We start from the raw sequence: 24,528 nt of genomic DNA on the forward strand, positions 1-24,528 counted from the left end.
ATATCAGCTGTTCAGTGCGCAAAATGAAACACATCTACGATCGAGTAACGATCTACAGGTAGGTCTTCCTTCTTCCAACACTCTACTTAAAGTGTGTTGAATCTCTCCCTTGAACTCTTCTCTCGAGAATCCTCAGCTTCCACTTGACCCCTGCAGTGTTCCACCACTCTCCAGCTCTCATCGGCAGAAGGCCGTCTGCATCAGAAACTAATCGTTCTCAGGCTCTGAAGACATGATCTGCCTCAAGATGACCACTTCCTGGACTACAGCTAACACAAGCGATTGGCCAGTTTTAAACTAGAACAATTTTTCTAATAGACTTGCAATCAGCATTTAAATAAAGTTACTAGCAAATTACTTAACTATTCATTAAATAAAAACACAACATAACAAAGTATGTGGTATTCATGCTGCATTAACTTGCTGTGTATGTGTGAAGAATACGATGTTCTGACAAACATTTGCATAACGCAAAAGATGTAAAAAACGTCGTAAATCAACAAATAAAGTAGATAGAGACATGTAGGTTTCAGGGATGATAGCTATAGTGCAATGCTATCATCTCAGATACTGTTTGCTGAAATCGCATGAAGAGATTAAAAGTTAATCTTTAGTCGTAAATAAACAAATAAATTAGACATAGACACGTAGGTTTCAGGGATGATAGCTATAGTGCAATGCTATCATCTGAGATACTGTTTGTTGAAATCGCATGAAGTGATTAAAAGATCATCCTTTTTAAAAGTTTTTAGTGAATTGAGCTCATTTGATAGCAACCTTTGTTTTGATCACTACATCGTAGCAGTTCGCTTTCACGGATACAGCACACTTTGGATTTCTGGCACCGAAGTATAAATTGTTCTCAGTCCAGCTGCCACTACATGTCACCCTTGGTCAAGTACTGCACTGAACATGTGTCAATCCGCAGTCACCGTCAGTACTGAAGGACGATAGCTGTCGAAATACGACTCGGTAGCTAACAATAATCATACAATTTCCCGAAACCCCATAGATCAGGCACTGAACGCCCTCCCTAGTGGAATCAATACATTCACAAACAGAACAGCAAGCAAAAATTGATTAATAGCATAGGCACAACACATGATTCAGCTCAACATTTCAGATACTCGGTCCGTGTTCCCACTAGAAAACATGTCTTTCGTGATATGAAATTTGTTCCGCAGCATAAATCAACTAACGTTTTATCATTTCTTTACAATATTAGCCTGTCTGTTTAGTAATTTTAAAACTAATAGTACTCTGCGCAGAAATCGCTCCTTTAAATTTTTATTTTAACTCAGCGGATAGCTGTATATTAAATTCAGCTGGTGTTCACTCTTATTTGCACTAAATTACGACTTATCCATCGACTTTTTTGTCCTAAACATACCACGAACTTATCCCCATAATTTTACGTACATAAATCAATTAAATATCCTTCCAAAATAACATATATTATAGAGTTAACTCACAATAAACGCCCAAAACCTTAGCTGCCAACTTTAGCCTAACCACACGGTTTACTTCCACAAGAATTAAGATTTTAGTAGGGTCTGATGACCTCCACGCACCACATTTTGTGCGAACAATATCACGCAAGAAACCCATCCAAAATACTAAAAATATCACATTTAAGTATCTCCTTAAAATTTCTTCCGCAAATCTTAAAAACAGACAAACAATTCATATTTCGTAAATGATGAAACTTATTTACATTCTGCCGACCTCCTCGCACTAAGATTTTTGCGGACAGTTTCGACACACTCCTTGCACTAAGTTATGCCTCAATACAGCTTACATACATTTTAAATTCACCATTTTTGCCCTTTATATAAGCAATATAAGTCTACCAAATTCTTACAGCTTCACATGAAATACATTTATTACGCACATATTAATAAACATGCCATTTTTCTTTTACAAGGTTCAGCTCTGCCACTGTTGCCTCTAATAACATTTATCTCGTCAGTGTGAGTATCATTTGAATCTCACCTTTCGAGTTTTTTGAACTGTTCAAACAGGAGCTTTCTTTCCTCGTTTTCCAACGGACTTTTACCGACAAAATTTGTGACTACTGCTGCAACACCGTTTTTAGTTTCGACAGACGCACACTTTCTTTCTTCTTCAAAATCGATCACTTCACTTACAGACTGCACATTTTTAATTTAACCCCTCTCTAAACACTGCTCCCTCAAAAGATGATTTTCAACGACCCTTCCTCTTTCTTCCATATTTTTGGTACACATAATTTCAGAACAAACCTCAGTCTCATTATCCATTCCTAGGTTCTCTTGATCTACCTCCAATTCATCTGTAAGATTTAAATCACCCTCAAAACCCGTCGTTTCATCATCCTCGTGAGTATCACATACACTTGTTCGCTTCCTCCGAATTGTGGATATCAGTAGATGCAGAATTCTCACAGTCAACCACACAACTTATAATCATCTATATTATTTTCATCTTACTGTAATTGTTGCCACTGACTACTGCCTCATTGGAATTCGTCGCACATTCCGCCTCCACCAAATTTAGATCCACCTCAGGCTATTCTCTGATCACAGAATCTCTCAACAAACATACATTCATTCCATCAGTCACTTCCCTTTCACAAAATAAATTTTTCAGCCCCATATCCTCATTATTAATGTCTCTAGACATTTAACAACTTTTCTTGCGTCCTCTTTATGGCTGCGGTGCTTCAAATTATTCCCCGTTTTATTCTTACTTGGTATAGGCTCCATCTCCAACATTTGTGACTTCTTTGCCGAATTTATGACATTCACAGAAATTTTAGAATAACATGTCCTTTTCAAAGACGGTCTATTTCGCCATCTCCGAACCTGAGATGCGGCGATCTCTAATTTCCCAACCTCGTATTTTAGTGTTGCACTACATGAGGCTTCTTTTCCTCAAATCTTCGTTCCTGATTTTGAGTTTCGTTGTGAAAGTTTCCGCTTCGATTTCCCCTTTGAAAATTATTATTGCTCTGGTAATTACTTCTATTACAACTATTATAATCACTGTAGATACTACTGTTATTTTCGTTCTGTTACCCATTTCGCTGTCTACTATTCCAATTATGCAGTTTGAAGTTCAACGCCTGTTCAAGTTTCTCAATAAAATCTAAAAACTCGTCTATGGAATTTATCAAAGTCGTCCATGGAATTTATCGGATTGTGGAGAAGATTCTATTCTAAAAACTCCGGTAATCGTCTCTTGAGCGTTGACATGTCTGTCATCATTTCCAGAAAACAATTTGTATGAGTAATCTTAGCTACTTCACGCACACAAAAATTCCGCCTCGACCCACTTCTGTGTTTGAAATATGGTCCGTTCAAGAACTCATTCTGAAGTCGCGGTTGCTTCGCTTTACTCCAGAATTTGTTCAGGAAACAACTCTCTAACACTTCATAGGTGGTGGGCGAAGCAGTCATTAAATTTCCCCATGATTAAGCATTTCTGCCTCTTCCAAAATACCTCTCACAAAACTATCTTTACACGTAGCAAGAAAATGAACTGGGTGGTACATTCCATCATCTACAAAACACTCGTCCCTGAACTAATCCATGGAACACCTGTCACAGTAGTAGTTTGATTTGCTGCTAAAGAATTTAATTCGGCACTTGCGTCTTTAAACTGCTGTTCATACTGTACAGCTCCTTTAATTTATAAAAATTCTACATGCTCGCTATTCTTAGTCGCCTCTTTCTCACACACTACCCGACAAAATGTTGACAGACATAGTGGCCAGTTCCTCAAGTGCATTTTGCCTCGATACTTAATTCCTAACATCGCTATTCAGCTCGTAATGTATCTTTTCCAATGTGTTCAAGAAACCTTTTTGCACAGTGTCGATTCTGATGTCAACCAGGCCCACTACTTCAGAAATTTTACCTACTTCTGCACTAGCCTTTAATTTTAAATGTATCATCCCTTCCATAGCGCACTTAATTTTCTTCACCTCAGCTTTTATTATTTATGCTACACTTTCTCTACCTAATCTATCTTTGTTTTCCTTGCACCTATGTCTCCACTCAATATCCCTATTTTAGAGTTCAAAATTGTCAGAATTTCCTTTAACTATGACACAGAACCATCCGCGGTTATATCTCCTTTCACTGATTTCATACTATGTGCTCCACTAATATCGTCCCTGTCAAGGTACCTGTCACCATGTTCATATTTTGGACTACCTGGCCTACTAACATTATCTGTACCACACATGCTGGGTGATGGCTTAATCGTTAGAAGCTCCATTACTGACAGTAACCCTGCGGGTTCACGGATATTAAGGCTATCGGCGGCATTACTTATCGTATCGGTTATGTTGGCTGCTTCTGTTATACTGCTGCTGCCCGAAGTGTCGATGCTGATGAATTCGAAGTCGCGGCCGGTGGCACGCGTTGCCGTGAGCGCCACTGGCGCTACGTCGACGTCGAGGTCTCCGCTGCCGCTGGCCGCTGTAAGACTCTGACACAGCATGCTTCTGCGTGGCCTCCTTCTTTCTTGAAGTTCCGCAGCAAAATACCCCATACCTAGCTTTTGCTAACAATCCTCACACACGCCACTGCTGCAAAATCTTATGCTCGGAGCCACAATGCAAACTGCCTATCACACCATAGATTTGGGACCTAGATTTCAGAATACTGTAAAGTGTTAGAATTACAGTAGTAATTCAAATGGAATTAGATTCAGATCCCGGACAATAAAACTCCAATTGCGACTGATCCTAACGGCTACTGGTTGAGTAGTTACTCTTCTAAGCAGCAGCCCATACGAGCAAACAAACTGTGTCTTTACCTGTCGTTACTCGCCCTTTAGATACTGGGGCTGTGCACGGTTCTGTTTAAAAACAACAGCTCGATGTAGTCATAGGGTCGAGCAGCAAACATCTGCTTTCATGCCTTGCAGTTAATTCGCAGCATATAATAACCTGTAGCTGTGATTTTTCAGTCAAATTGTATATGCACTGGCTAGAATTGAGAGCTAATAAAATACACAGAAATATAAAAGTTCAGCGATTAATTTCATAGAAAGGGTTCTATTCTAAAGTCTGTAATTGATGAAGAAGACAAAGAATGACGCTGAATAATGTTTATTCAAGAAAGAATATGTCAAACAAACGGGAAGTGGTCATCCAATATTCAGTCAAAATACAGACAGAAAATACCCTTTCAAATGCAATGAAGTTACGCCGAGAGCGTTACGAAAATGGTAGCACAACCTCCAAACTAAATAGTCATCGAAGATGCAGGAAAACTAAGTCCATTTCGTGATCACAATACACGAAAGATACACCACCTCACACTAGTTCAGAGTTCAACATAGTGATTCACAAATCAAAACCCTCGATACGAAATTGGCAACTCATACTCTGTCCATGCTCAGTTCGGTGTTGCAAGAGGAAAACGTTAGAGTCCTACTCTGGAGCACACACAGACCTCTCGAAGTATAAAGTACCTTTAGCAGTACGACAGAAGCCGTTCAGCGCCGAGAATGAAACACATCTACTATCGACTCACGATCTACAGGTAGGTCTGCCTTCTTCCAGCACTCGACTTAAAGTGTGTCGAATCGCTCCCTTGAACGATTCTCTCGAGAAGCCCCAGCCTGCACTTGACTCCTGCAGCGTTCCGGCACTGTCCAACTCTCATTGGCTCAAGGCCATCCCCACCAAAAATACATCGTTCTCAGAGTCTAAACACATGATATGGCTCAATATGACCACTTGGGCAACTAAACTAATAAGTTACAACTATATTTCAGTAAACAAATCGTATTATAAACATATTGTCATATTCAGACCATTTACAATAAATACACTCCTGGAAATGGAAAAAAGAACACATTGACACCGGTGTGTCAGACCCACCATACTTGCTCCGGACACTGCGAGAGGGCTGTACAAGCAATGATCACACGCACGGCACAGCGGACACACCAGGAACCGCGGTGTTGGCCGTCGAATGGCGCTAGCTGCGCAGCATTTGTGCACCGCCGCCGCCAGTGTCAGCCAGTTTGCCGTGGCATACGGAGCTCCATCGCAGTCTTTAACACTGGTAGCATGCCGCGACAGCGTGGACGTGAACCGTATGTGCAGTTGACGGACTTTGAGCGAGGGCGTATAGTGGGCATGTGGGAGGCCGGGTGGACGTACCGCCGAATTGCTCAACACGTGGGGCGTGAGGTCTCCACAGTACATCGATGTTGTCGCCAGTGGTCGGCGGAAGGTGCACGTGCCCGTCGACCTGGGACCGGACCGCAGCGACGCACGGATGCACGCCAAGACCGTAGGATCCTACGCAGTGCCGTAGGGGACCGCACCGCCACTTCCCAGCAAATTAGGGACACTGTTGCTCCTGGGGTATCGGCGAGGACCATTCGCAACCGTCTCCATGAAGCTGGGCTACGGTCCCGCACACCGTTAGGCCGTCTTCCGCTCACGCCCCAACATCGTGCAGCCCGCCTCCAGTGGTGTCGCGACAGGCGTGAATGGAGGGACGAATGGAGACGTGTCGTCTTCAGCGATGAGAGTCGCTTCTGCCTTGGTGCCAATGATGGTCGTATGCGTGTTTGGCGCCGTGCAGGTGAGCGCCACAATCAGGACTGCATACGACCGAGGCACACAGGGCCAACACCCGGCATCATGGTGTGGGGAGCGATCTCCTACACTGGCTGTACACCACTGGTGATCGTCGAGGGGACACTGAATAGTGCACGGTACATCCAAACCGTCATCGAACCCATCGTTCTACCATTCCTAGACCGGCAAGGGAACTTGCTGTTCCAACAGGACAATGCACGTCCGCATGTATCCCGTGCCACCCAACGTGCTCTAGAAGGTGTAAGTCAACTACCCTGGCCAGCAAGATCTCCGGATCTGTCCCCCATTGAGCATGTTTGGGACTGGATGAAGCGTCGTCTCACGCGGTCTGCACGTCCAGCACGAACGCTGGTCCAACTGAGGCGCCAGGTGGAAATGGCATGGCAAGCCGTTCCACAGGACTACATCCAGCATCTCTACGATCGTCTCCATGGGAGAATAGCAGCCTGCATTGCTGCGAAAGGTGGATATACACTGTACTAGTGCCGACATTGTGCATGCTCTGTTGCCTGTGTCTATGTGCCTGTGGTTCTGTCAGTGTGATCATGTGATGTATCTGACCCCAGGAATGTGTCAATAAAGTTTCCCCTTCCTGGGACAATGAATTCACGGTGTTCTTATTTCAATTTCCAGGAGTGTATAAGTTATAGTTGGTTCATAAATAAATAATCCAGTATTCTTGCGCACACTATAAATGAGTACAGATTATCGCTGACTATTATTTAAACGATTATTTATACCTGCTTGACAGGAGCGTGTTTTGGCACTCTTTACAATGGTGGAGTCAGCTAACACAAGCGATTGACCAGTTTTATACTAGAACAGTTTTTCTAATAGATTTGCAATTAGCATTTAAATAAAAATACTGACAAACAACTAAACTATTCTTTAAATAAAAACACAAGCGTAACAAAATTTGTAGTATTCATGCTGCATTCACTTGCTGTGTAAGTGTGAAGAATACGATGTTCTGACAAACATTTGGATAACGAAAAAGATGTAAAAAACGTCGTCAATCAACAAATAAATTAGACAGCGATACGTCGGTTTCAGGAATGATAGCTTTAGTGCAATGCTATCATCTGAGATACCGTTTGTTGAAATCGCATGAAGTGATTAAAAGTTATTAATTCAGAGTTCATTGTGAAAATGTCTATTCGCTATGAGGTTTTGAAGATACTGTTCAGAAATGTGTGTGAAATCTTATGGGTCTTAATTGCTGAGGTCATCAGTCCCTAAGCTTACACACTACTTAACCTAAATTATCCTACAGACAAACACACACACACCCATGCCCAAGGGAAGACTCTAACCTCCGCTGGTATCAGCCGCACAGTCCATGACTGCAGCGCTTTAAACATACTGAAATACTGTTGTGTCATTGGATGTGCGTCTTTTGTCTGAGATCGAAAATGTAGTCACATTTGTAATAATACTTGATGTGAGTTAATGTCGAATCTCAAAGAGCTGTAACTTAGCCAACTTTAAGATTTTCTGATACTCCACCATTTTCTGGAGCATCTTCTCGCCAAAGGACATGCCAGTAACAGACGTACAAATTCCCAGCTTCGGTATTTTACCCACATCTGGTCCTTTGCTAAAGCACGTGGCCCGCTTGGAGCAGTCGTGGCGGCCCGACCGACCACGTTGTTCTATTGGCTCTGGGGCCGTACAGCTTCGTAAACAAATCCACCTCACCTTGCATTAATTCTAGGCGGCCGATTAGCTCGCCCCCTTACGTGTAAGGTTACGTCAGTCGTTAGTCTGGTTCTCGCAGGCAGGAGACGGCTATTGGTAATGTCAGATCATGTGGTACGATGTTGTTCACGTTTAGGATCGGAGCTAGGAGTTTTCATGAGCACATGGATGTTAGAGCTGCAACGTCAGTGAGTTTGTAGAGGTTAGAATGTTACTACAGCAATCCCCACCCACAGAAGGGCGGAGGGTGGGGCCAAGTAACCTAGAATACTGTTGTTTCTGGCAGTAACAGGACATAATTGGCGTTTGTTAATGTAAAGTCCAGAAGCATCACTATCTACCCAGTAGGAAAAGGGGAGGAATCTAAATTTGGTTGGCCTAGAGGCACTCTGGAGGAGCAGAGCTACTCGTCAGATTGGCCAAAGCTTATTAAGTGTCGTTGGGTTGGTGGGTCGACTGTAGGAAGTGAGAAATAGTGTGTCACCACGATTCTTTCAACACGCTTGTTTTTGTACGATAATGCTGGAAGCTCAAGAAATGAATTAAAATTTGTGCCATGGCCGGGGCTCGAACCCAGATCTTCTTCCTTACTAGGCAAAAATGCTAATTACTACACCACCAACGCACTATGGTCAGCAGGGTTTCACGAACTACCCAAGTCGAACGCCCTCCCCACCACAAACATCAATTCATATCTTCAGCTTATTTTCCACCTAAATTGTCACTATTTCCAGGGCTCTCCGGTATTGGAATATTAGAATGACATTTCAGCATTGGACGTAATGGGGAATTCCTGTACCACAGGTGGTCGTATAGATCTTATAATTAAATTTTCCCTGAGATATTTATTCTCTTCTTTATCTACGATTATGCTGGAAGAAGAAATGAAATAATAAAATTTGTGCCACGGCTGTTTTTTTTTTTTTTTTTTTTTTTTTTTGGGGTAAAGTGGGCAGGGGTCGCAACCCGAGGCCTGGCCACCATGTCCCGTTCCCACCCTCCAGAAACCAAGGAAAGCGTAGGGAACGTGGAGGAGAGGTACAATGAACATCGTTTATTTGTTTATTTTTCTTTTCGTTCTTTTTTTTCTTATACAGTTTTGACATTAATACCACCGAGAATATCAGGAAACCGGCGTCACGTGAGGAGGAGGTCGTAGCAAGACGTCACACTAAGAAGAAAATTCCTATTACCACTGAATGTATCGGTTCTAAGTGTGGAAGAGGCGGGGATCAACTCTTCGTGACAGGAAGACCTCAGCTCTCGGGTGGGTTACAGAAGACACTGCAGAGGAAATTGGAAAAAATTGTCTGTATTTTGGATTGCGGACAACAGCACAGTGGCGTCCACTACGGAACTGTCAAAAGTCAAGGACACATTTCTCGCCATCACCAAACAAGTAGCTTGCTGCGTGTCCACAAATCCACCTCACAGAGTTCGGCTTTGTTTGCGGGAACTACCCCGCGTCCGGAAAGAGGATCAGTTGAGTCGGTATCTGATGAGGAATCGTACGGGTAATTAGGGATAACATCTTCGCACCAAGAACCAGACACCTCTCGCCTATCTACACATCAGGTGGTGGTCGTCTGTGTCCATAACATCACAGTCGACACACAGTCTGCGAGGTGAATCCTGTGGTGGCGTGACCGTTATACTTGCCTCCCATTGGCAGTAAGGTACCATGCAGACTGGACGTCAGTGTCAAGATAAGGAGCACACACCGTTTGCCAAACGGCAGGCCAGTCGACGTGGGGAAGCTCCCCTCATCCACATTCGGTGACCTGTGCTGCTGAAGGAAACCATAGATCGCTTCGTGAATGTCAATAGCGCCGGCTGTATCACAGTGTGGATGTAGATCAGTTCAAGGAAAAAGTGGTGGAAGTGAAAGAAGGGTGGCAGGACTTCCGAAAGTTGGATAGGTACTGCGAGAGAGTGTGGTGCAAGGGCGTCGAGCAATAGGCTGGTAAGGCATGTAGGACTACTGCGCCACAACGTCATGTGAGAGCCAATAAAGAGGGCTACCGCTCTGTCAGGGACATGATACAGACCTAAACCGCGCCTGCACCGCGGGAGGGTGTGCGTTTCGTACCGTATATTGAATAGCAAGCCGTGGCACATAAACGAATCGAACGCCGTTTGCATGCAGCGGCCCATGGATGGCGGAATGGAAGTGTCTGTGCCACATGGGTGATGCCATATATACATTTACGTATTGTTTGCGTTGCAGAGGATCGAGTGCTCGTAAACGGTGATCTAAGAGCCCAGCTCGTAGCTGGGAAAGTAGACGTCTGCAGTTGAGGGCAATTGTCCGCCGCAGATCACTTGAAAAATCGAGTCCTAAACATTGGAGAGTATCAGCTACGAGCAAAGGAGCAGCACTGTTCACGGGAAGCCCCGCACCTACAGCCATGGTAGGCGATTTGCCGACGTTAAGGCAGCTACCAGAAGCTTCACCGTAAGTGGCAACCCATGCCACTGACTCCCTGACCTCGGCACCGCCACGAAGCACGATGACGAGATCGTCTGCATATGTAGTGCAACTGAATACACGGTCACTGAGAGACATCCCAGAGAGGCGTTGACAGAGGCCGCATAGCAATGCTTCCATGGCGAATGCATACAATAGTGCAGAGAGCGAGCAGTCTTGAGGCACTGATCGACGATCGAGATGAGAGGAGTAAGACGGCCACTGTAGAGTACACGAGACATAGCTCCTCGAAGGAGAGGCATTGCGACGTCAACGGTAGCATTAGGGTAGCCTATATTGCGGAGCACCCTTTCCAGGAAGTCGTGATCGACGCGATCGAACGCCTGGCTGAAGTCAAGAGCTGCCAAGAGTCGAGGCATACGACGAGCGTGAGCAAGATCCTGACAAATTTCCATCCACACTGGCGCCAGCAGGGGACGAAATGTCCGATAAAACTCCAGTGGGAGGCCGTCAGGCCCTGGCGACCTGTTCGTAGAACCCGTCTGGATAGCATCATGGACTTCGTCCTCTGTGACGACAGCGATCAGATCCATCGTCGCATCCACGGGAACCGAGCCAAAGGAGAGTCTGGAGACAGTTGTAATGTTAGCAGGGCGGTGACGTTGTTCAGACTACAACCCAAAACAATGTGCATGGAGGGCAGACCCGATATCGCTTTGGGTATCAAAACGCTGCCCGTCAACAGTCGTAAGAACATTAATCATATTCCTTCGACGGTGGCGTCGTTGCGCTATGACATGGTAAATAGATGCACTAACCTATCGTGTGTGCATGCCTTGACCATAGCTCCAAATCGTTCAGATGTGTGTGAATTCCTAAGGGACCAAACTACTGAGGTCACCGATCCCTAGACTTACACACTACTTACACTAACTGAAATTAACTTATGCTAAGAACAACACACACACCCATGCCCTAGTGAGGACTCGAACTTCCTTCGGGAGGGGCCGCGCAGTCTGTGACATGGCGCCTCAAACAGCGCGGCCATTCTGCGCGGCGATCATAGCTTCTTCAAGGTGGCAGCGAGAGAGGGCTGTGAGCTGTGCCTTAGCATGATTCGCCATCGCCTGGCGCTGTGGCGAATACGACATCATAGTACATTCCCGGAGAATGGTGAAATAGAATTCCAGAGTCCGTCGATGCCTAGGTGTAACCGCCCTTCCGTAACCAATCTAGGTCTCGCGAAGAGCAGGCTTTACACAGAACACCCACCATGACAGGGCAGTCTGATAGGCATCACGGCGTCGACGACGAGCTGCCAACGTGATCTGGATGAGTTGCCGGCAGTTGGGCGAAGTAAAGTGGATTGTTTTCAGCTTCCAAGGTTCACGGCCGCGCGAAACCCATTGGCGGCAGTGATTGATGGCGCAGATATATGCGTCGTGGTTAGAGAACGCAGTGGGCCAGACTCTAGCAGCCTGCACCCCATTGACAATATCGTAGCAGATGAAAACTCGATCGTTTCGGATATAAAAATGGCTGGTGAAATACGTAAAACCCGAACGATCGCCATGAACATGCTCCCAAGAATCCACTACGCTAAGGTGTTGGAGAATTGTCGCTAGCGCCGCCCACGGAGAGTGACATGGTAGTTGGTCTTTGGGTGCCTGGGTGCAGTTGAAATCGCCTCCCATGATCAGTGTATCCTGCAAACACAGGAACCATCCCACTGCCAGTAAAGGACGCATGAAAGACATGAGCTGTAAAACCTAGAGGAGCACAGAAAATTGGAACATGTACCTCCTGAAGGAGAGCTACGTCAACGTCCGCGGCATACAGCATGTCATGGAGTAAAACCATTGTAAAAAACCATTGTAAAAAACCTGACCGTGGCTTTGCAATAAGTCTGGAAAGCTGCCATTGCCAGGAGGACAGGCTATTCAAACACAGGGAGCTCCCTGTAGGGCTCCACGGAAGGGCAGTGTGACGGGGACGGAGCCGACGCCTCCAAGGGGTCCATCGTTCTGTAAACCTCCAGAATGCCCATCCTCAGCATCGACGTCGTCCGCCCAGGAGACAGACGTGTCACCGGACCGGTTCAGTGGAACATTTCAGAGCTGCGTCCACAAGTAGCGTCATACACAGAAAGGGAGGCAACCACATTAGACGCAGGCGGGGGAAGGTCGGTGTCCGGAGGTGGACGCTGACTGGAGATGGAGACGTCGTCAGGTGGCAGGGCGTCAGAGGACAACGCACCATCAGCTGCAGGGTGGTCGTCCCGTGCAGACATCAGATGGACGCAGTCATCGGAAGGGGTACAGCGTTGTCTCTTCCGGTTCCTCGGCGACCGTTGCTTCCTAATATGCTGTTCCGTGCCGGATGGCGGGCGGCTATCGTCCGACATGTGGCCAAATGGCATAAAAGTGCAGCTCCATTATCAACAATTATGGGGTCTGGACAGACAGCTTGTGTCTGCTGACGGTCGTCGTCCATTTGTACTACCTAAGGCAGAGGTGCAGGAGAGACAAGCGAAACGCCCATCGAGTCGCCGAGAGGCGCCGACACGGGTCCCGACCGATTCAGAGGGGGCCTAGCAGGCAGCACCACCGCAGTCGTGTAAGAAAAGGTTAACACAGTGGGCGACTCAGGAGGAGCGACGTCTCCGATAGGCGTCTGAACCAGTCTACATCGTAGGCATTCAGAGCGGACACGGCGTTCCTGGCCACAACCTGAATAAGTGCGCGGCTGGCCATCGTACATGACGACAGCCCGGCAGGCGGCAATTACCGAATAGGAAGGCACGTGTTTCCGTAGTTCAATTTTTATCTGACGGACACCATTGAGGACACGGTACGTTTCGAACGCCTTCCACGTTTCAGCCTTGTGACTAACGACGTTGCCGTATGGTTTAAAAGCGGCCACCACTGCGTTCGTCGGTACTTCAAACGGGAGTTTGAAAACCCACAATGTTCGGAGGCCAGAAACGGCGTGATCAACCACTCCTGCCGAATCAACAGGACCAGCCATACCTCTGAGGATGTCCACCGTAGTATTGGATGAAACGTTAGGAATAGAAGTATTCCATGGACCACGGACATATAACCCGGAAGAATTATCAACAACGGTACCATCCGGTCGTGAAAGCTTCATTGTATCTGTAGAGTGTGTTACAACAGCGGTATATGGATGAGCATTAACCTGTTGGAAAACCCTTCCTGAAATGTTATTCATGAATGGTTCCACAACAGATCGAATCACCAGACTGACGTAAAATTCTGCAGACAGAATGTGGGCTATAACCACGAGAAGGCTTCTGCTGTCATACGAAATCACACCGTAGACCATAACCCCAGGTGTAGATTCAGTTCGTACAGCATGCAGACAGGTTGGTTGCAGGTTCTCAACTGACCTCCTTCTAACCAACACACGGCCATCACTGACGCCAAGGCAGAACCAGTTTTTATCAGAAGACACCACAGACCTCCACCCTCCCCTCCAATTAGCTCTTGCTTGACACCACTGAAATCGCAAATGGCGGTTGTTTGGGGTCAGTGTAATGCACGCTACAGGGTGTCTGACTCGGAGCTGTCCTTGAAGTAACCGATTTGTAACAGTTCGTTGTGTCACTGTGAGGCCACCTGTTGCTCAAATTGCTCCTGCAGATGCAGTACGATGCGCCAGATCCATACGCCGAACACGATGGTCTTCCTTCCTGGTAGTGCCACGTGGCCGTCCGGAGGCTGGTCTTCTTGCGACCGTACGTTCTCGTGACTATCGCTGCCAGCAATAATGTACTCTTGCTACATTCCTGCAGTATAGCAGAACGGACATCGAGCCTCTAGTAGCCCTGTCACATGACCTCGTTCGAACTCAGTGACGTACTGATAATGGCGTCTTTGTCGCCTTAAAGTCATTCTTGACTAACATCAAGTCACCACGTCCAATCTCAAAGGTGAGCAACGCTCATGACCGTTAAAGCGTTTGTTTCAAGAAAATCTGATTTGCCTCCTCATAGTGGCGGTACTAGCACCACTCTTATGCGCTTGGTGCCAAATTTGAAAAAACGTAGAAAGAATGCCGCGACAGCCTAATTTAGTTTTAAGAAGGTAGGAGGACAATGGGTCTACTTAGTTTTTCAGGTTTTGCTCTGGAAACTGTGAACGTCAATTACTACAAGAATGGAAGACCTCAGGGCATGCCCAGTTCGAGTTAGATAATAGTGGTTTTTTTTGTGAACGGAGACAAACATCCACCTCCAAGCTACACTCAAGGTACGACTGTTCTCCAAACAACCCAGTCTTCATTGTGATGGCCAAAGAAATCTTTGGAAGCACAGTCAACACGAAATTAACCTGCTTTACTGAAAGCTGATCTCATACACTCCTTAGACACATTAATAGCGTCTCATCACGGTAAAATTTCCATAGGGCTAATGTATCAACATATTGAGAAACATGAAAAGAACAGACCCCGAATTATGGTAACCATAAGCATTACGACAATCAGTCTTGCAAGGGCTCTCATAGAAATTCGCGTAAATTATTTTTGTCTTAAACATAGAAGTATCCATTCTCCAGAACTACCAACACGTCAGATACCTGTCGATTGGTAAACTAAAGTAACCTGAGAAATATAAACTATGAAAACTATAAAACTACTGTAATTGATAAAGCCGAAAATAAGGATAATGTAGCATAAAGGTGAAAATGGCTCAGCAAACTGAAACTTAATAATAATGATATAGAACTAGGAAACAAAGAGGAAAACAATATAAGCCACCTCTCACGGGCAAAAATAGTTGGTGCTACGAGCACGATGTGTAATTATGTAAGTAAATATACAAGGTTGTTGGAAAGGGTAATCAATTGGAAAATTTGTGACAAATTTTTTGAAACAACATGTGCCACTCAGAATGTCAACAAGATGTACTGCAGTTCTAACAGACCTCAGGGAATAGTGCTAGCATTGCCGCCATGTCCACCCCGATAACTGAGTGGTCAGCGTGACGGATTGCCATGCCGTCCTACAGGCCCGATTTCGATTCCCGGATGGGTCGGGAATTTTCTGCGCTCAGCTACTGTGTGTTGTGTTGTCTTCATTATTCCATCCCCATCCGGCGCGCAGGTAGCCCAATATGGCATCGAATGTAATAAGACCTGCACCAAGGCGGCCGGACCTGCCCCATACTGGGCCTCCCGGCCAATGATGCCAAACGCTCATTTCCATTTTCATTGCCGCTCTACCTCCGAACGAGGAAAGCAGAAACGCTAATGTCACATAACAAGGTAGTGTGATGTAACACTTTGAAACTTCAGGGCCAGAGCGCCATAGCAAAGACAAACGTAGACAGAAAGTGCCGAGCTCGGTGACCCAAAACAATTATTGAATTATCACAACTAGGCAAGGAGCGCTGACGGGACCAATAAACCAGGGCAAAAGCGTTCATAAACGCAGAGCCACAACGTAATAGGTGTATGTCTGCCCTTTAAATAAGCTTTCAGGACCTTTAGGCTTTCGGAGCTCAAGGATACATTTCGTCATGCTGCCATTCTATTCGTGTCACTCAAATCAGAGAGAATGAAAGTGCATTGAGTTCCAGTGAAAGCGCAACAAACTGCCGTCTGTTTCCCGCTCGCTGACTTCAGCACCGAGACGCAGCTAAGTTGATACCTACCACAGTCGTGCTGTGGCGTTGTTGTCCACTGGAACATCAGAGATGTGGAGAAGTCTGGCAAGCAGCCAGCCCTCCGACACTGAGGAACATCACAGATGATCTACAACATACCATGTCCACATCGACCAGGTGTAGTGCTTAGTGCAGTCACTCAGCCGACTTGTGAACATCTTCTGCAGTCTTGATCGATCCATGGTGGATGATTAGCGCCTAGTCCTCACTCCAATCTACGTTCAGGACCAAAGTTGGCCGTATGCGGAGCGCTGACAATGAGAGCGCTGTGGCGGAAGCCGCACTGTATCGCAAAATGCCTGAGCAGGAGACACTTCCTCGAGTCCATGCTGCCGCCAGCGTTGGCTCACTGTCCTGCAGGGCGACGTCGCGTCCCGCTGACGAGGTGTCAGCCACTTCTTTATGGCACATGCTTACGTCTACCCTCAACCGCTCCCTGAAGACACTTTATAGCTCTGTAAACTCACCATGCGTTACTGACATCTAGGGGGTTTAAACACACGTCTCCGGGATATACACCGACTTCTCTAGGGAGTAAACTGGACAACATGCCCACACTCCATGCCCAGTCTCCTTCACACTATGCGACCCCATATTTCCGTTTTACAACAGTCTACAGAACCCCAAAACTGTGAGGCTCATCTAAAATATTGTTAAACATGTCCCTAAAACCACATTTGGAGTGCTTTCTTTTTTAAAATTAGTCAAATAACTATGGACCACGTAAGAAGCCGAGGTGGAATCTTACACCAACTTCAGCGTAAAATGTAAATATTCGTCACACACATTTCTAAAAGATGGTTCTTTGCTCTGAACCTAAATGGTCTCGTTGCTCGCTAAAGACTACTGAAAAGGATGGGCAAGCAACAGTATCGTATGCAGACATCTGCGTAAGAAAAAAGTTCAAATGTGTGTGAAATCTTATGGGACTTAACTGCTAAGGTCATCAGTCCCTAAGCTTACACACTACTTAACCTAAATTATCCTAAGGACAAACACACTCACACATGCCCGAGGGAGGACTCGAACCTCCCCCGGGACGAGCCACAGAGTCCACGACTGCAGTGCCCCAGACCGCTCGGCTAATCCCACGCGGCAGACATCTGCGACATAGAGTATGTTTTGTACGCTTGTCACGTCATAAGTACCATAGTCTGTATGTAAACTCAATAGCCAGCAGCGCTTTTAGTGGGAGAAGTGGCCTTTCCCGGAAGAACGCTGCCACTGGCCTTCAGGGGCACCCAAAATCACTTGCCCGTTACCTGTCTAGCGGTATAGATCGGCGTGCAGTTATATACGTCATTTTTGTTCTTGGGATATTATTTTCCAGTGTCAGTCAATTAACTCTGTATGCTCACTGATATACTTCGGTACCCGGAAGTGATAGTTCCTTTTACAGGCAATGTCAAACTGCTGGATATGGACCCAGAAAAACGGCACAATAGACTGCTGTGTGATGTGCATTTTGATGAAAAGTGATTCATGAACAGCACGAAACAACGGATTATACACACAGCAGTACCTGCAAAATTTACATATGATACTGGTTCTTCAAAAGTATGTCAGGGAACTAGTGATAAGACTAGTCTGTCATGACCTGAACTGAAAGTGAACATTCCAAGGAGGACAGACAGTCCAGCTAGTCACCTTCTGGCAGAAACAAACGCAACACCACAAAAGTGTGAATGATTTCCAGACCTGAAAGAATTCATAGAAATGCCTGCGAGTCAAGTTAAGAGAAAACTCTCTATGCTACGTGATGATGATGAGGATATTCCTAGAAACCAAAAACTGAAATACACAACACATAATATGAACAGATCATTGAAAAACAAAACTTCCTACTTGTCAAAAGTTAAGGGTAGATTGTTGCATTGTAGGAGGTCAAATAATATTGCCCATGTGTTCAGCAGATTCTGTTTCCCATCTGATTACTCCAGGGCGCTGGCTGCAATGTAGTGCGAGAGCAAAAAACGTCCGTGGTCTTGTAATGAGAAAAATCTCTCTCTAATGTTGCTTTGGGTAGCTTTGAGGGATGAAATAGTGAAGGCAGCGGAGGATCAAATAGGTAAAAAGATGAGGGCTAGTAGAAACCCTTGGGTAACAGAAGAAATATTGAATTTAATTGATGAAAGGAGAAAATATAAAAATGCAGTAAATGAAGCAGGTAAAAAGGAATACAAACGTCTCAAAAATGAGATCGACAGGAAGTGCAAAATGGCTAAGCAGGGATGGCTAGAGGACAAATGTAAGGATGTAGAGGGTTATCTCACTAGGGGTAAGATAGATACTGCTTACAGGAAAATTAAAGAGACCTTTGGAGAAAGGAGAACCAGTTGCATGAATATCAAGAGCTTTGTTGGAAACCCAGTTCTAAGCAAAGAAGGGAAAGCAGAAAGGTGGAAGGAGAATATAGAGGGTCTATTCAAGGGTGACGTAGACTTCAAGAAGAATATAATAATTCCAACCCCAAAGAAAGCAGGTGTTGACAGATGTGAAAATTACCGAACTATCAGTTTAATAGGTCACAGCTGCAAAATACTAACGCGAATTCTTTACAGACGAATGGAAAAACTGATAGAAGCCGACCTCGGGGAAGATCAGTTTGGATCCCGTAGAAATGTTGGAACACGTGAGGCAATACTGACCCTACGACTTATCTTAGAAGAAAGGTTAAGGAAAGGCAAACCTACGTTTCAAGCATTTGTAGATTTGGAGAAAGCTTTTGACAATGTTGAATGGAATACTCTCTTTCAAATTCTGAAGGTGGCAGGGGTAAAATACAGGGAGCGAAAGGCTATTTACAATTTGTACAGAAAGCAGATGGCAGTTATAAGAGTCGAGGGGTACGAAAGGGAAGCAGTGGTTGGGAAGGGAGTGAGACAGGGTTGTAGCCTATCCCCGATGTTATTCAATCTGTATATTGAGCAAGCAATAAAGGAAACAAAAGAAAAGTTCGGAGTAGGTATTAAAATCCATGGAGAAGAAATAAAAACTTTGAGGTTCGCCGATGACATTGTAATTCTGTCAGAGACAGCAAAGGACTTGGAAGAGCAGTTGAACGGAATGGACAGTGTCTTGAAAGGAGGATATAAGAAGAACATCAACAAAAGCAAAACGATGATAATGGAATGTAGTCGAATTAAGTCGGGTGATGCTGAGGATATTAGATTAGGAAATGAGACACTTAAAGTAGTAAAGGAGTTTTGCTATTTGGGGAGCAAAATAAATGATGATGGTTGAAGTAGAGAGGATATAAAATGTAGACTGGCAATGGCAAGGAAAGCGTTTCTGAAGAAGAAAAATTTGTTAACATCGAGTATAGATTTAGATGTCAGGAAGTCGTTTCTGAATGTATTTGTACGGAGTGTAGCCGTGTATGGAAGTGAAACGTGGACAATAAATAGTTTAGACAAGAAGAGAATAGAAGCTTTCGAAATGTGGTGCTACAGAAGACTGCTCAAGATTAGATGGGTAGATCACATAACTAATGAGGAGGTATTGAATAGAATTGGTGTGAAGAGGAGCTTGTGGCACAAATTGACTAGAAGAAGGGATCGGTTGGTAGGACATGTTCTGAGACATCGAGGGATCACCAATTTAGTATCGGAGGGCAGCGTGGAGGGTATAAATCGTAGAGGGAGACCAATAGATGAATACACTAAGCAGATTCAGAAGGATGTAGGCTGCAGTAAGCACTGGGAGATGATGAAGCTTGCACAGGATAGAGTAGCATGGAGAGCTGCATCAAACCAGTCTCAGGACTGAAGACCACAACAACAACAATGTTGCTTTACAAATCTCCTGCAGCAAATAATTTTTTGCGAAAATTGGGTACCGTATTACCTGGACTGTCCACAATTAGACGATGGATTGGCGTCACAAAATTTCTACCAGGTTTTAACAAAAACCTTTTTAGTCAACTTAGCAAGAAATTTGAGGCACAAACTTATTTAGAAAAGGCATGTGCAGTATCTTTTGATGAGATGTCGATAATATATGGACTGACGAGCACCACCGAATGCGTAATGAACAAGACTGAACGATAGCCGACCTTGAGCTACAGTCAGCTGTGTGACGAATGCATGTCGCGCGTAGCGCTCTAGCCGAACACAAATCAGACTCATTTACGTCACCGAGGATACATCATTGTCAATTCCGTGACATGGACAGTTCAGTTAGCATTGTAGCGTCGCCTGCGATATCTGTTGACCGACAGGAAATCTTTTTATACGGTTGCCTGTTCCGCCGCAAGGACGGTCAATCTGTTTCTTACGTGATCTGGGCTGGGCCCCCATCTGCTGTTGCGTTTAGCTGGTCGTGTGACACGTCCTACCATTCAGTAGAGCTGCCACACTTGAATGAATCTCGTTAGAAACACGCACCTATTTATACGCGGCTGTGTGTCTCTGTTTTGCCATATGCGCCACTTCGCGTCACGTACTCATAACACGATAGGTTGGCCAGTGGGTCCATTATGCCTACGATTTGCGACATGCAAAACCGCTACATGTACCCTTTCAGCAATTTGACGGCCCTGTGGCCTATATTCTACTTCACAGCTGTTGGTATGCGTAACTCACTGCAATCTGGCCCGCACTTAGCTCTAACTTGTGATCAGAATATTGCACAAAACTAACTTTCCCTATCCTAAACAGTGGTGCCGCTACAGTGGAAAATCCCAGCCCATTATGCTTCAAATGATCTCAGATGGGGAGAGATCCATCTACCTCGCTGGCCAAGGTATGGTTTGGCAAGCACAAAGATAAACAGTAGGAAACCTCGCCTTGAGCAGGGTGAAATGTAAGCTCTGGATGGCTGGGCATGAAGAGCAACAAAAGAGGGCACAGAATATGGTCGACCTACCGCTGTGCTCTAAGCATGCTGTGAATGACAACCAAAGGCGTCCTGCTATGAAATGAAATGGCACCCCAGATAATCACTCCTGTTTGTCGGATATGGCGGGCCACAGTCAGGTTGGTATCTCATTGCTGTCTGGGACGTCTCCAGACCCGTTTCCGGTCTGAAATCTCATTACCTGGAGTATAATTGTGTCTAGTGATGAGTCGCGTTTAAAGTGCCGATGACCAGCGAAATAATGTCTAGAAACGCCCCAGATCAACCTGAATGTCGTCCATCATATAGCCCGACAAGCATGAGAGGTGGTCTTCATAGCAGGACCCCTTTGATTGTCATCCGTGGCACCCTTACAGCACAGCGGTACATCGACGATATCCTACGCTCCATTTTGTTGCCATTCATGGGAAGCCGTCCCATGCTTACATTTCAGTAAGATAATGCCCACTCACATACGGCGAGATTTTCTACTGCTCGTCTTCGTGGTTGCCAAACCCTTCCTTAGCAAGCAAGATCGCTAGATCTATCCTCAATTGAGAACTTGTGGAGCACTATGGGCAGGGTCCTCCAACCGGCTCAGGATTCAGATTGAATTGGACAGAATTTGACACGATATCTCTCGAGAGTACATCCAACAATTCTATCAATACATGCCAAGCCGAATGGCTGCTTGCAGAGGAATAGAGATAAATCAACGCATTATTGGCTTGCTCAATTTGTGAAGGTTGCTCTCCTGAATAAATCTTCCAATTTTTCTGAAATTGTAATCATTTGTTTGTCTGTAACGTGCATCACAGCTACCGAATTCCTTTCCATTCGGACAATTTCTTCGCGGAACGATATTTTCTTTCTTTTTCTTAGACTGAAAAACTTTCCAGTATCTCGTCGCATGGTTGTCGCTGAAGCTTGCCCAGAGGTTACACTTATTGAAGACTGGCGGGGTTCACCCAGCTCAGTATACCCGGGTTCGCCAATCCCCTGCCTGGGCAACAAATACTGATCATCCTGAAGTGAGGTATTCGTCATATGGCAACGACCCAAGAGGCATGTGTGGCATATCGAATGCCACTGACTCTACGAGTATTACCTGTCAAGTTATGCTAATTCAATGTCTGCCGATGAAAGCCACAGGTTGAAGGCTGCACATAAGCCCCTCGACTCATTGTCGTAAACACTTCATTATTATCATGTTGAGTTTAAAATTATTAGCAGTTCACAGTAAACCATGGTTGGACATTTCTTACTCTATGAGCTTGAATAATTTTGATCTGTCTAGCCAGCACTTTGGTTGTCCTTATAAGCGGACTATTTCGAAGCATGCACGAAAGTACTACAGCTACACATTTAAGGCTGTGGTGAGAGGGAAATAGTGGAAGACTTGTCAACAATGCAAAGCGAAAGCTTCTAGAAGGCCAACATTTCAGCTCACTTTTATTTAAAGAGCTTTATCAATGACTTTCGTTTCAACTTTTTGTTTTTCTGGGAAGACATAAAAATCTCTCTGTTAGTTGAGAAGCTCATTAGGTAATACTGAAACAATGAACAGAACTAAGGATCTTATTCATCATAAAAAATAACTGCATACAGGCATTTCACACTAAGACGTGACCTGTAACACTGGTTCCAAACGCTTGGAGTTTACAGGTTATTTTTTGTTGACACCGACCTACATAGGGAGGAACGATCACTACGTAAAATAAGGGAAATCAGAGCTCGTACGAAAAGATATAAATGTTCATTCTTTCCGCCCGCTGTACGAGAAAGAAATAACAGAGAATTGTGAAGGTGGTTCGATGAATCCTCTGCCAGGCACTTAAATCTGATTTGAAGAATATCCATGTAGATATAGAAGACAGTCAATTTCTTAAAAAAATTACTATACATAAGTTGAACGAATATTGAAATAACATTGGCTTCCTGCCGTAACATTCGAGGATATTCCTCTTACGGCAATATTTAAGTCCTGTGCTTGAAGTAAAAGGTACTTTTGCGGGGTATTGCACTCACTCATGCATTATGTAATGGGGTACTTCACAGGCCAACAGCTATTCATTGTTCTGATACATGAATCAGAATTAGTGGTCAGTGATGAAAAACCTTGCAACCTCTTTGAATAGTCTCCATATAAATGCTTACCCTCCTTTTCACTTGTCCTAAGAATGTTGCCATCTCGCTAGAAGCCAAGTTCATCATGTGGGTATGCCACTCGTGTTGTAATGCCGTTCCTGTGAGTGCTCATTTAGGTGAGAATAGTTGTCTCTTTTTCCCTGGAATTTTCCCCTCTAGGGAAGTCCACTGAGCAGGGCATTAAAGCCCATTTGTGCGGTACACGGGACAGTCTGAATGTGGTTCTCGGCAGTCTTCCAAACTCTATTAGGCAAATACTGAGATAGCCCACAATCTCCACTGCTAGATTTATCTTAATTTTGTGGCCGGATGTCCTCCTGTTACCCACAGTAGTCAGTTAACTTATATTGGAGCAAGCTGAGTGCTGAATCTCTCTGACAACCATGTAAACTTTGTTTTGTGTGTTATCGTATTTCGACTGACTGAGAATCGTTTTTTCTCAAGTGGAGATTGTGGGCTAGCTCAGTATTTGCCTAATAAAGTTTGGAAGACTTTCTAGAACCACATTCATACTCTCCGGTGTACCACACAAATGGGATTTAATGTACAGCTCAGATTCGACCCGGGAGTAGATGACCTCCCTGTCTTTGAACCTGCAGGTTGCATTATACGAGCAGGTCTTTCATTTCATATCACCAAGGCAGCAGATTTAGAGCTCTGCGTAGCCTTCGAATGCTGCCTAAAAATAAAGGAAATCCGAAGTACTTATTGAAAGACGTACAATTAGAATGATGTGCCACTTTGTCAGTGATACATTTAGGCACTGCTAATAATTTAGTCAAATTGGGCTCTAAAGATGATGAAGTTCTCTTAATTGAAGGCGAACTACCCATCCCGCGACGTATTGCAGCACCTTTGACGGATCCACAAGAGAGAGTGTATCCTGACGTGTAACATAGTTTTATCTAGCGTTAATGACAAAGAAAATGTAATTTTGTACTGTGAAAATTCTGGGCTTGATTATAGATTGTTACGGGAAATCCAGCCCGACGTTATATAAGGGGCAACTTGACGAGAGGCTTGGGACTCAAGTCTTCAAGCGTGCCAGGAGAAGGAAGCGTATCAGTGGCAGATTTCAGCTGGCACTTAAAAGTGTCCTCAGCACGTGTGAAAATTTCGCTGTTC

This window comes from Schistocerca americana, chromosome 5 (assembly GCF_021461395.2).
Source record: "Schistocerca americana isolate TAMUIC-IGC-003095 chromosome 5, iqSchAmer2.1, whole genome shotgun sequence".
NCBI classification, from domain to species: domain Eukaryota; kingdom Metazoa; phylum Arthropoda; class Insecta; order Orthoptera; family Acrididae; genus Schistocerca; species Schistocerca americana.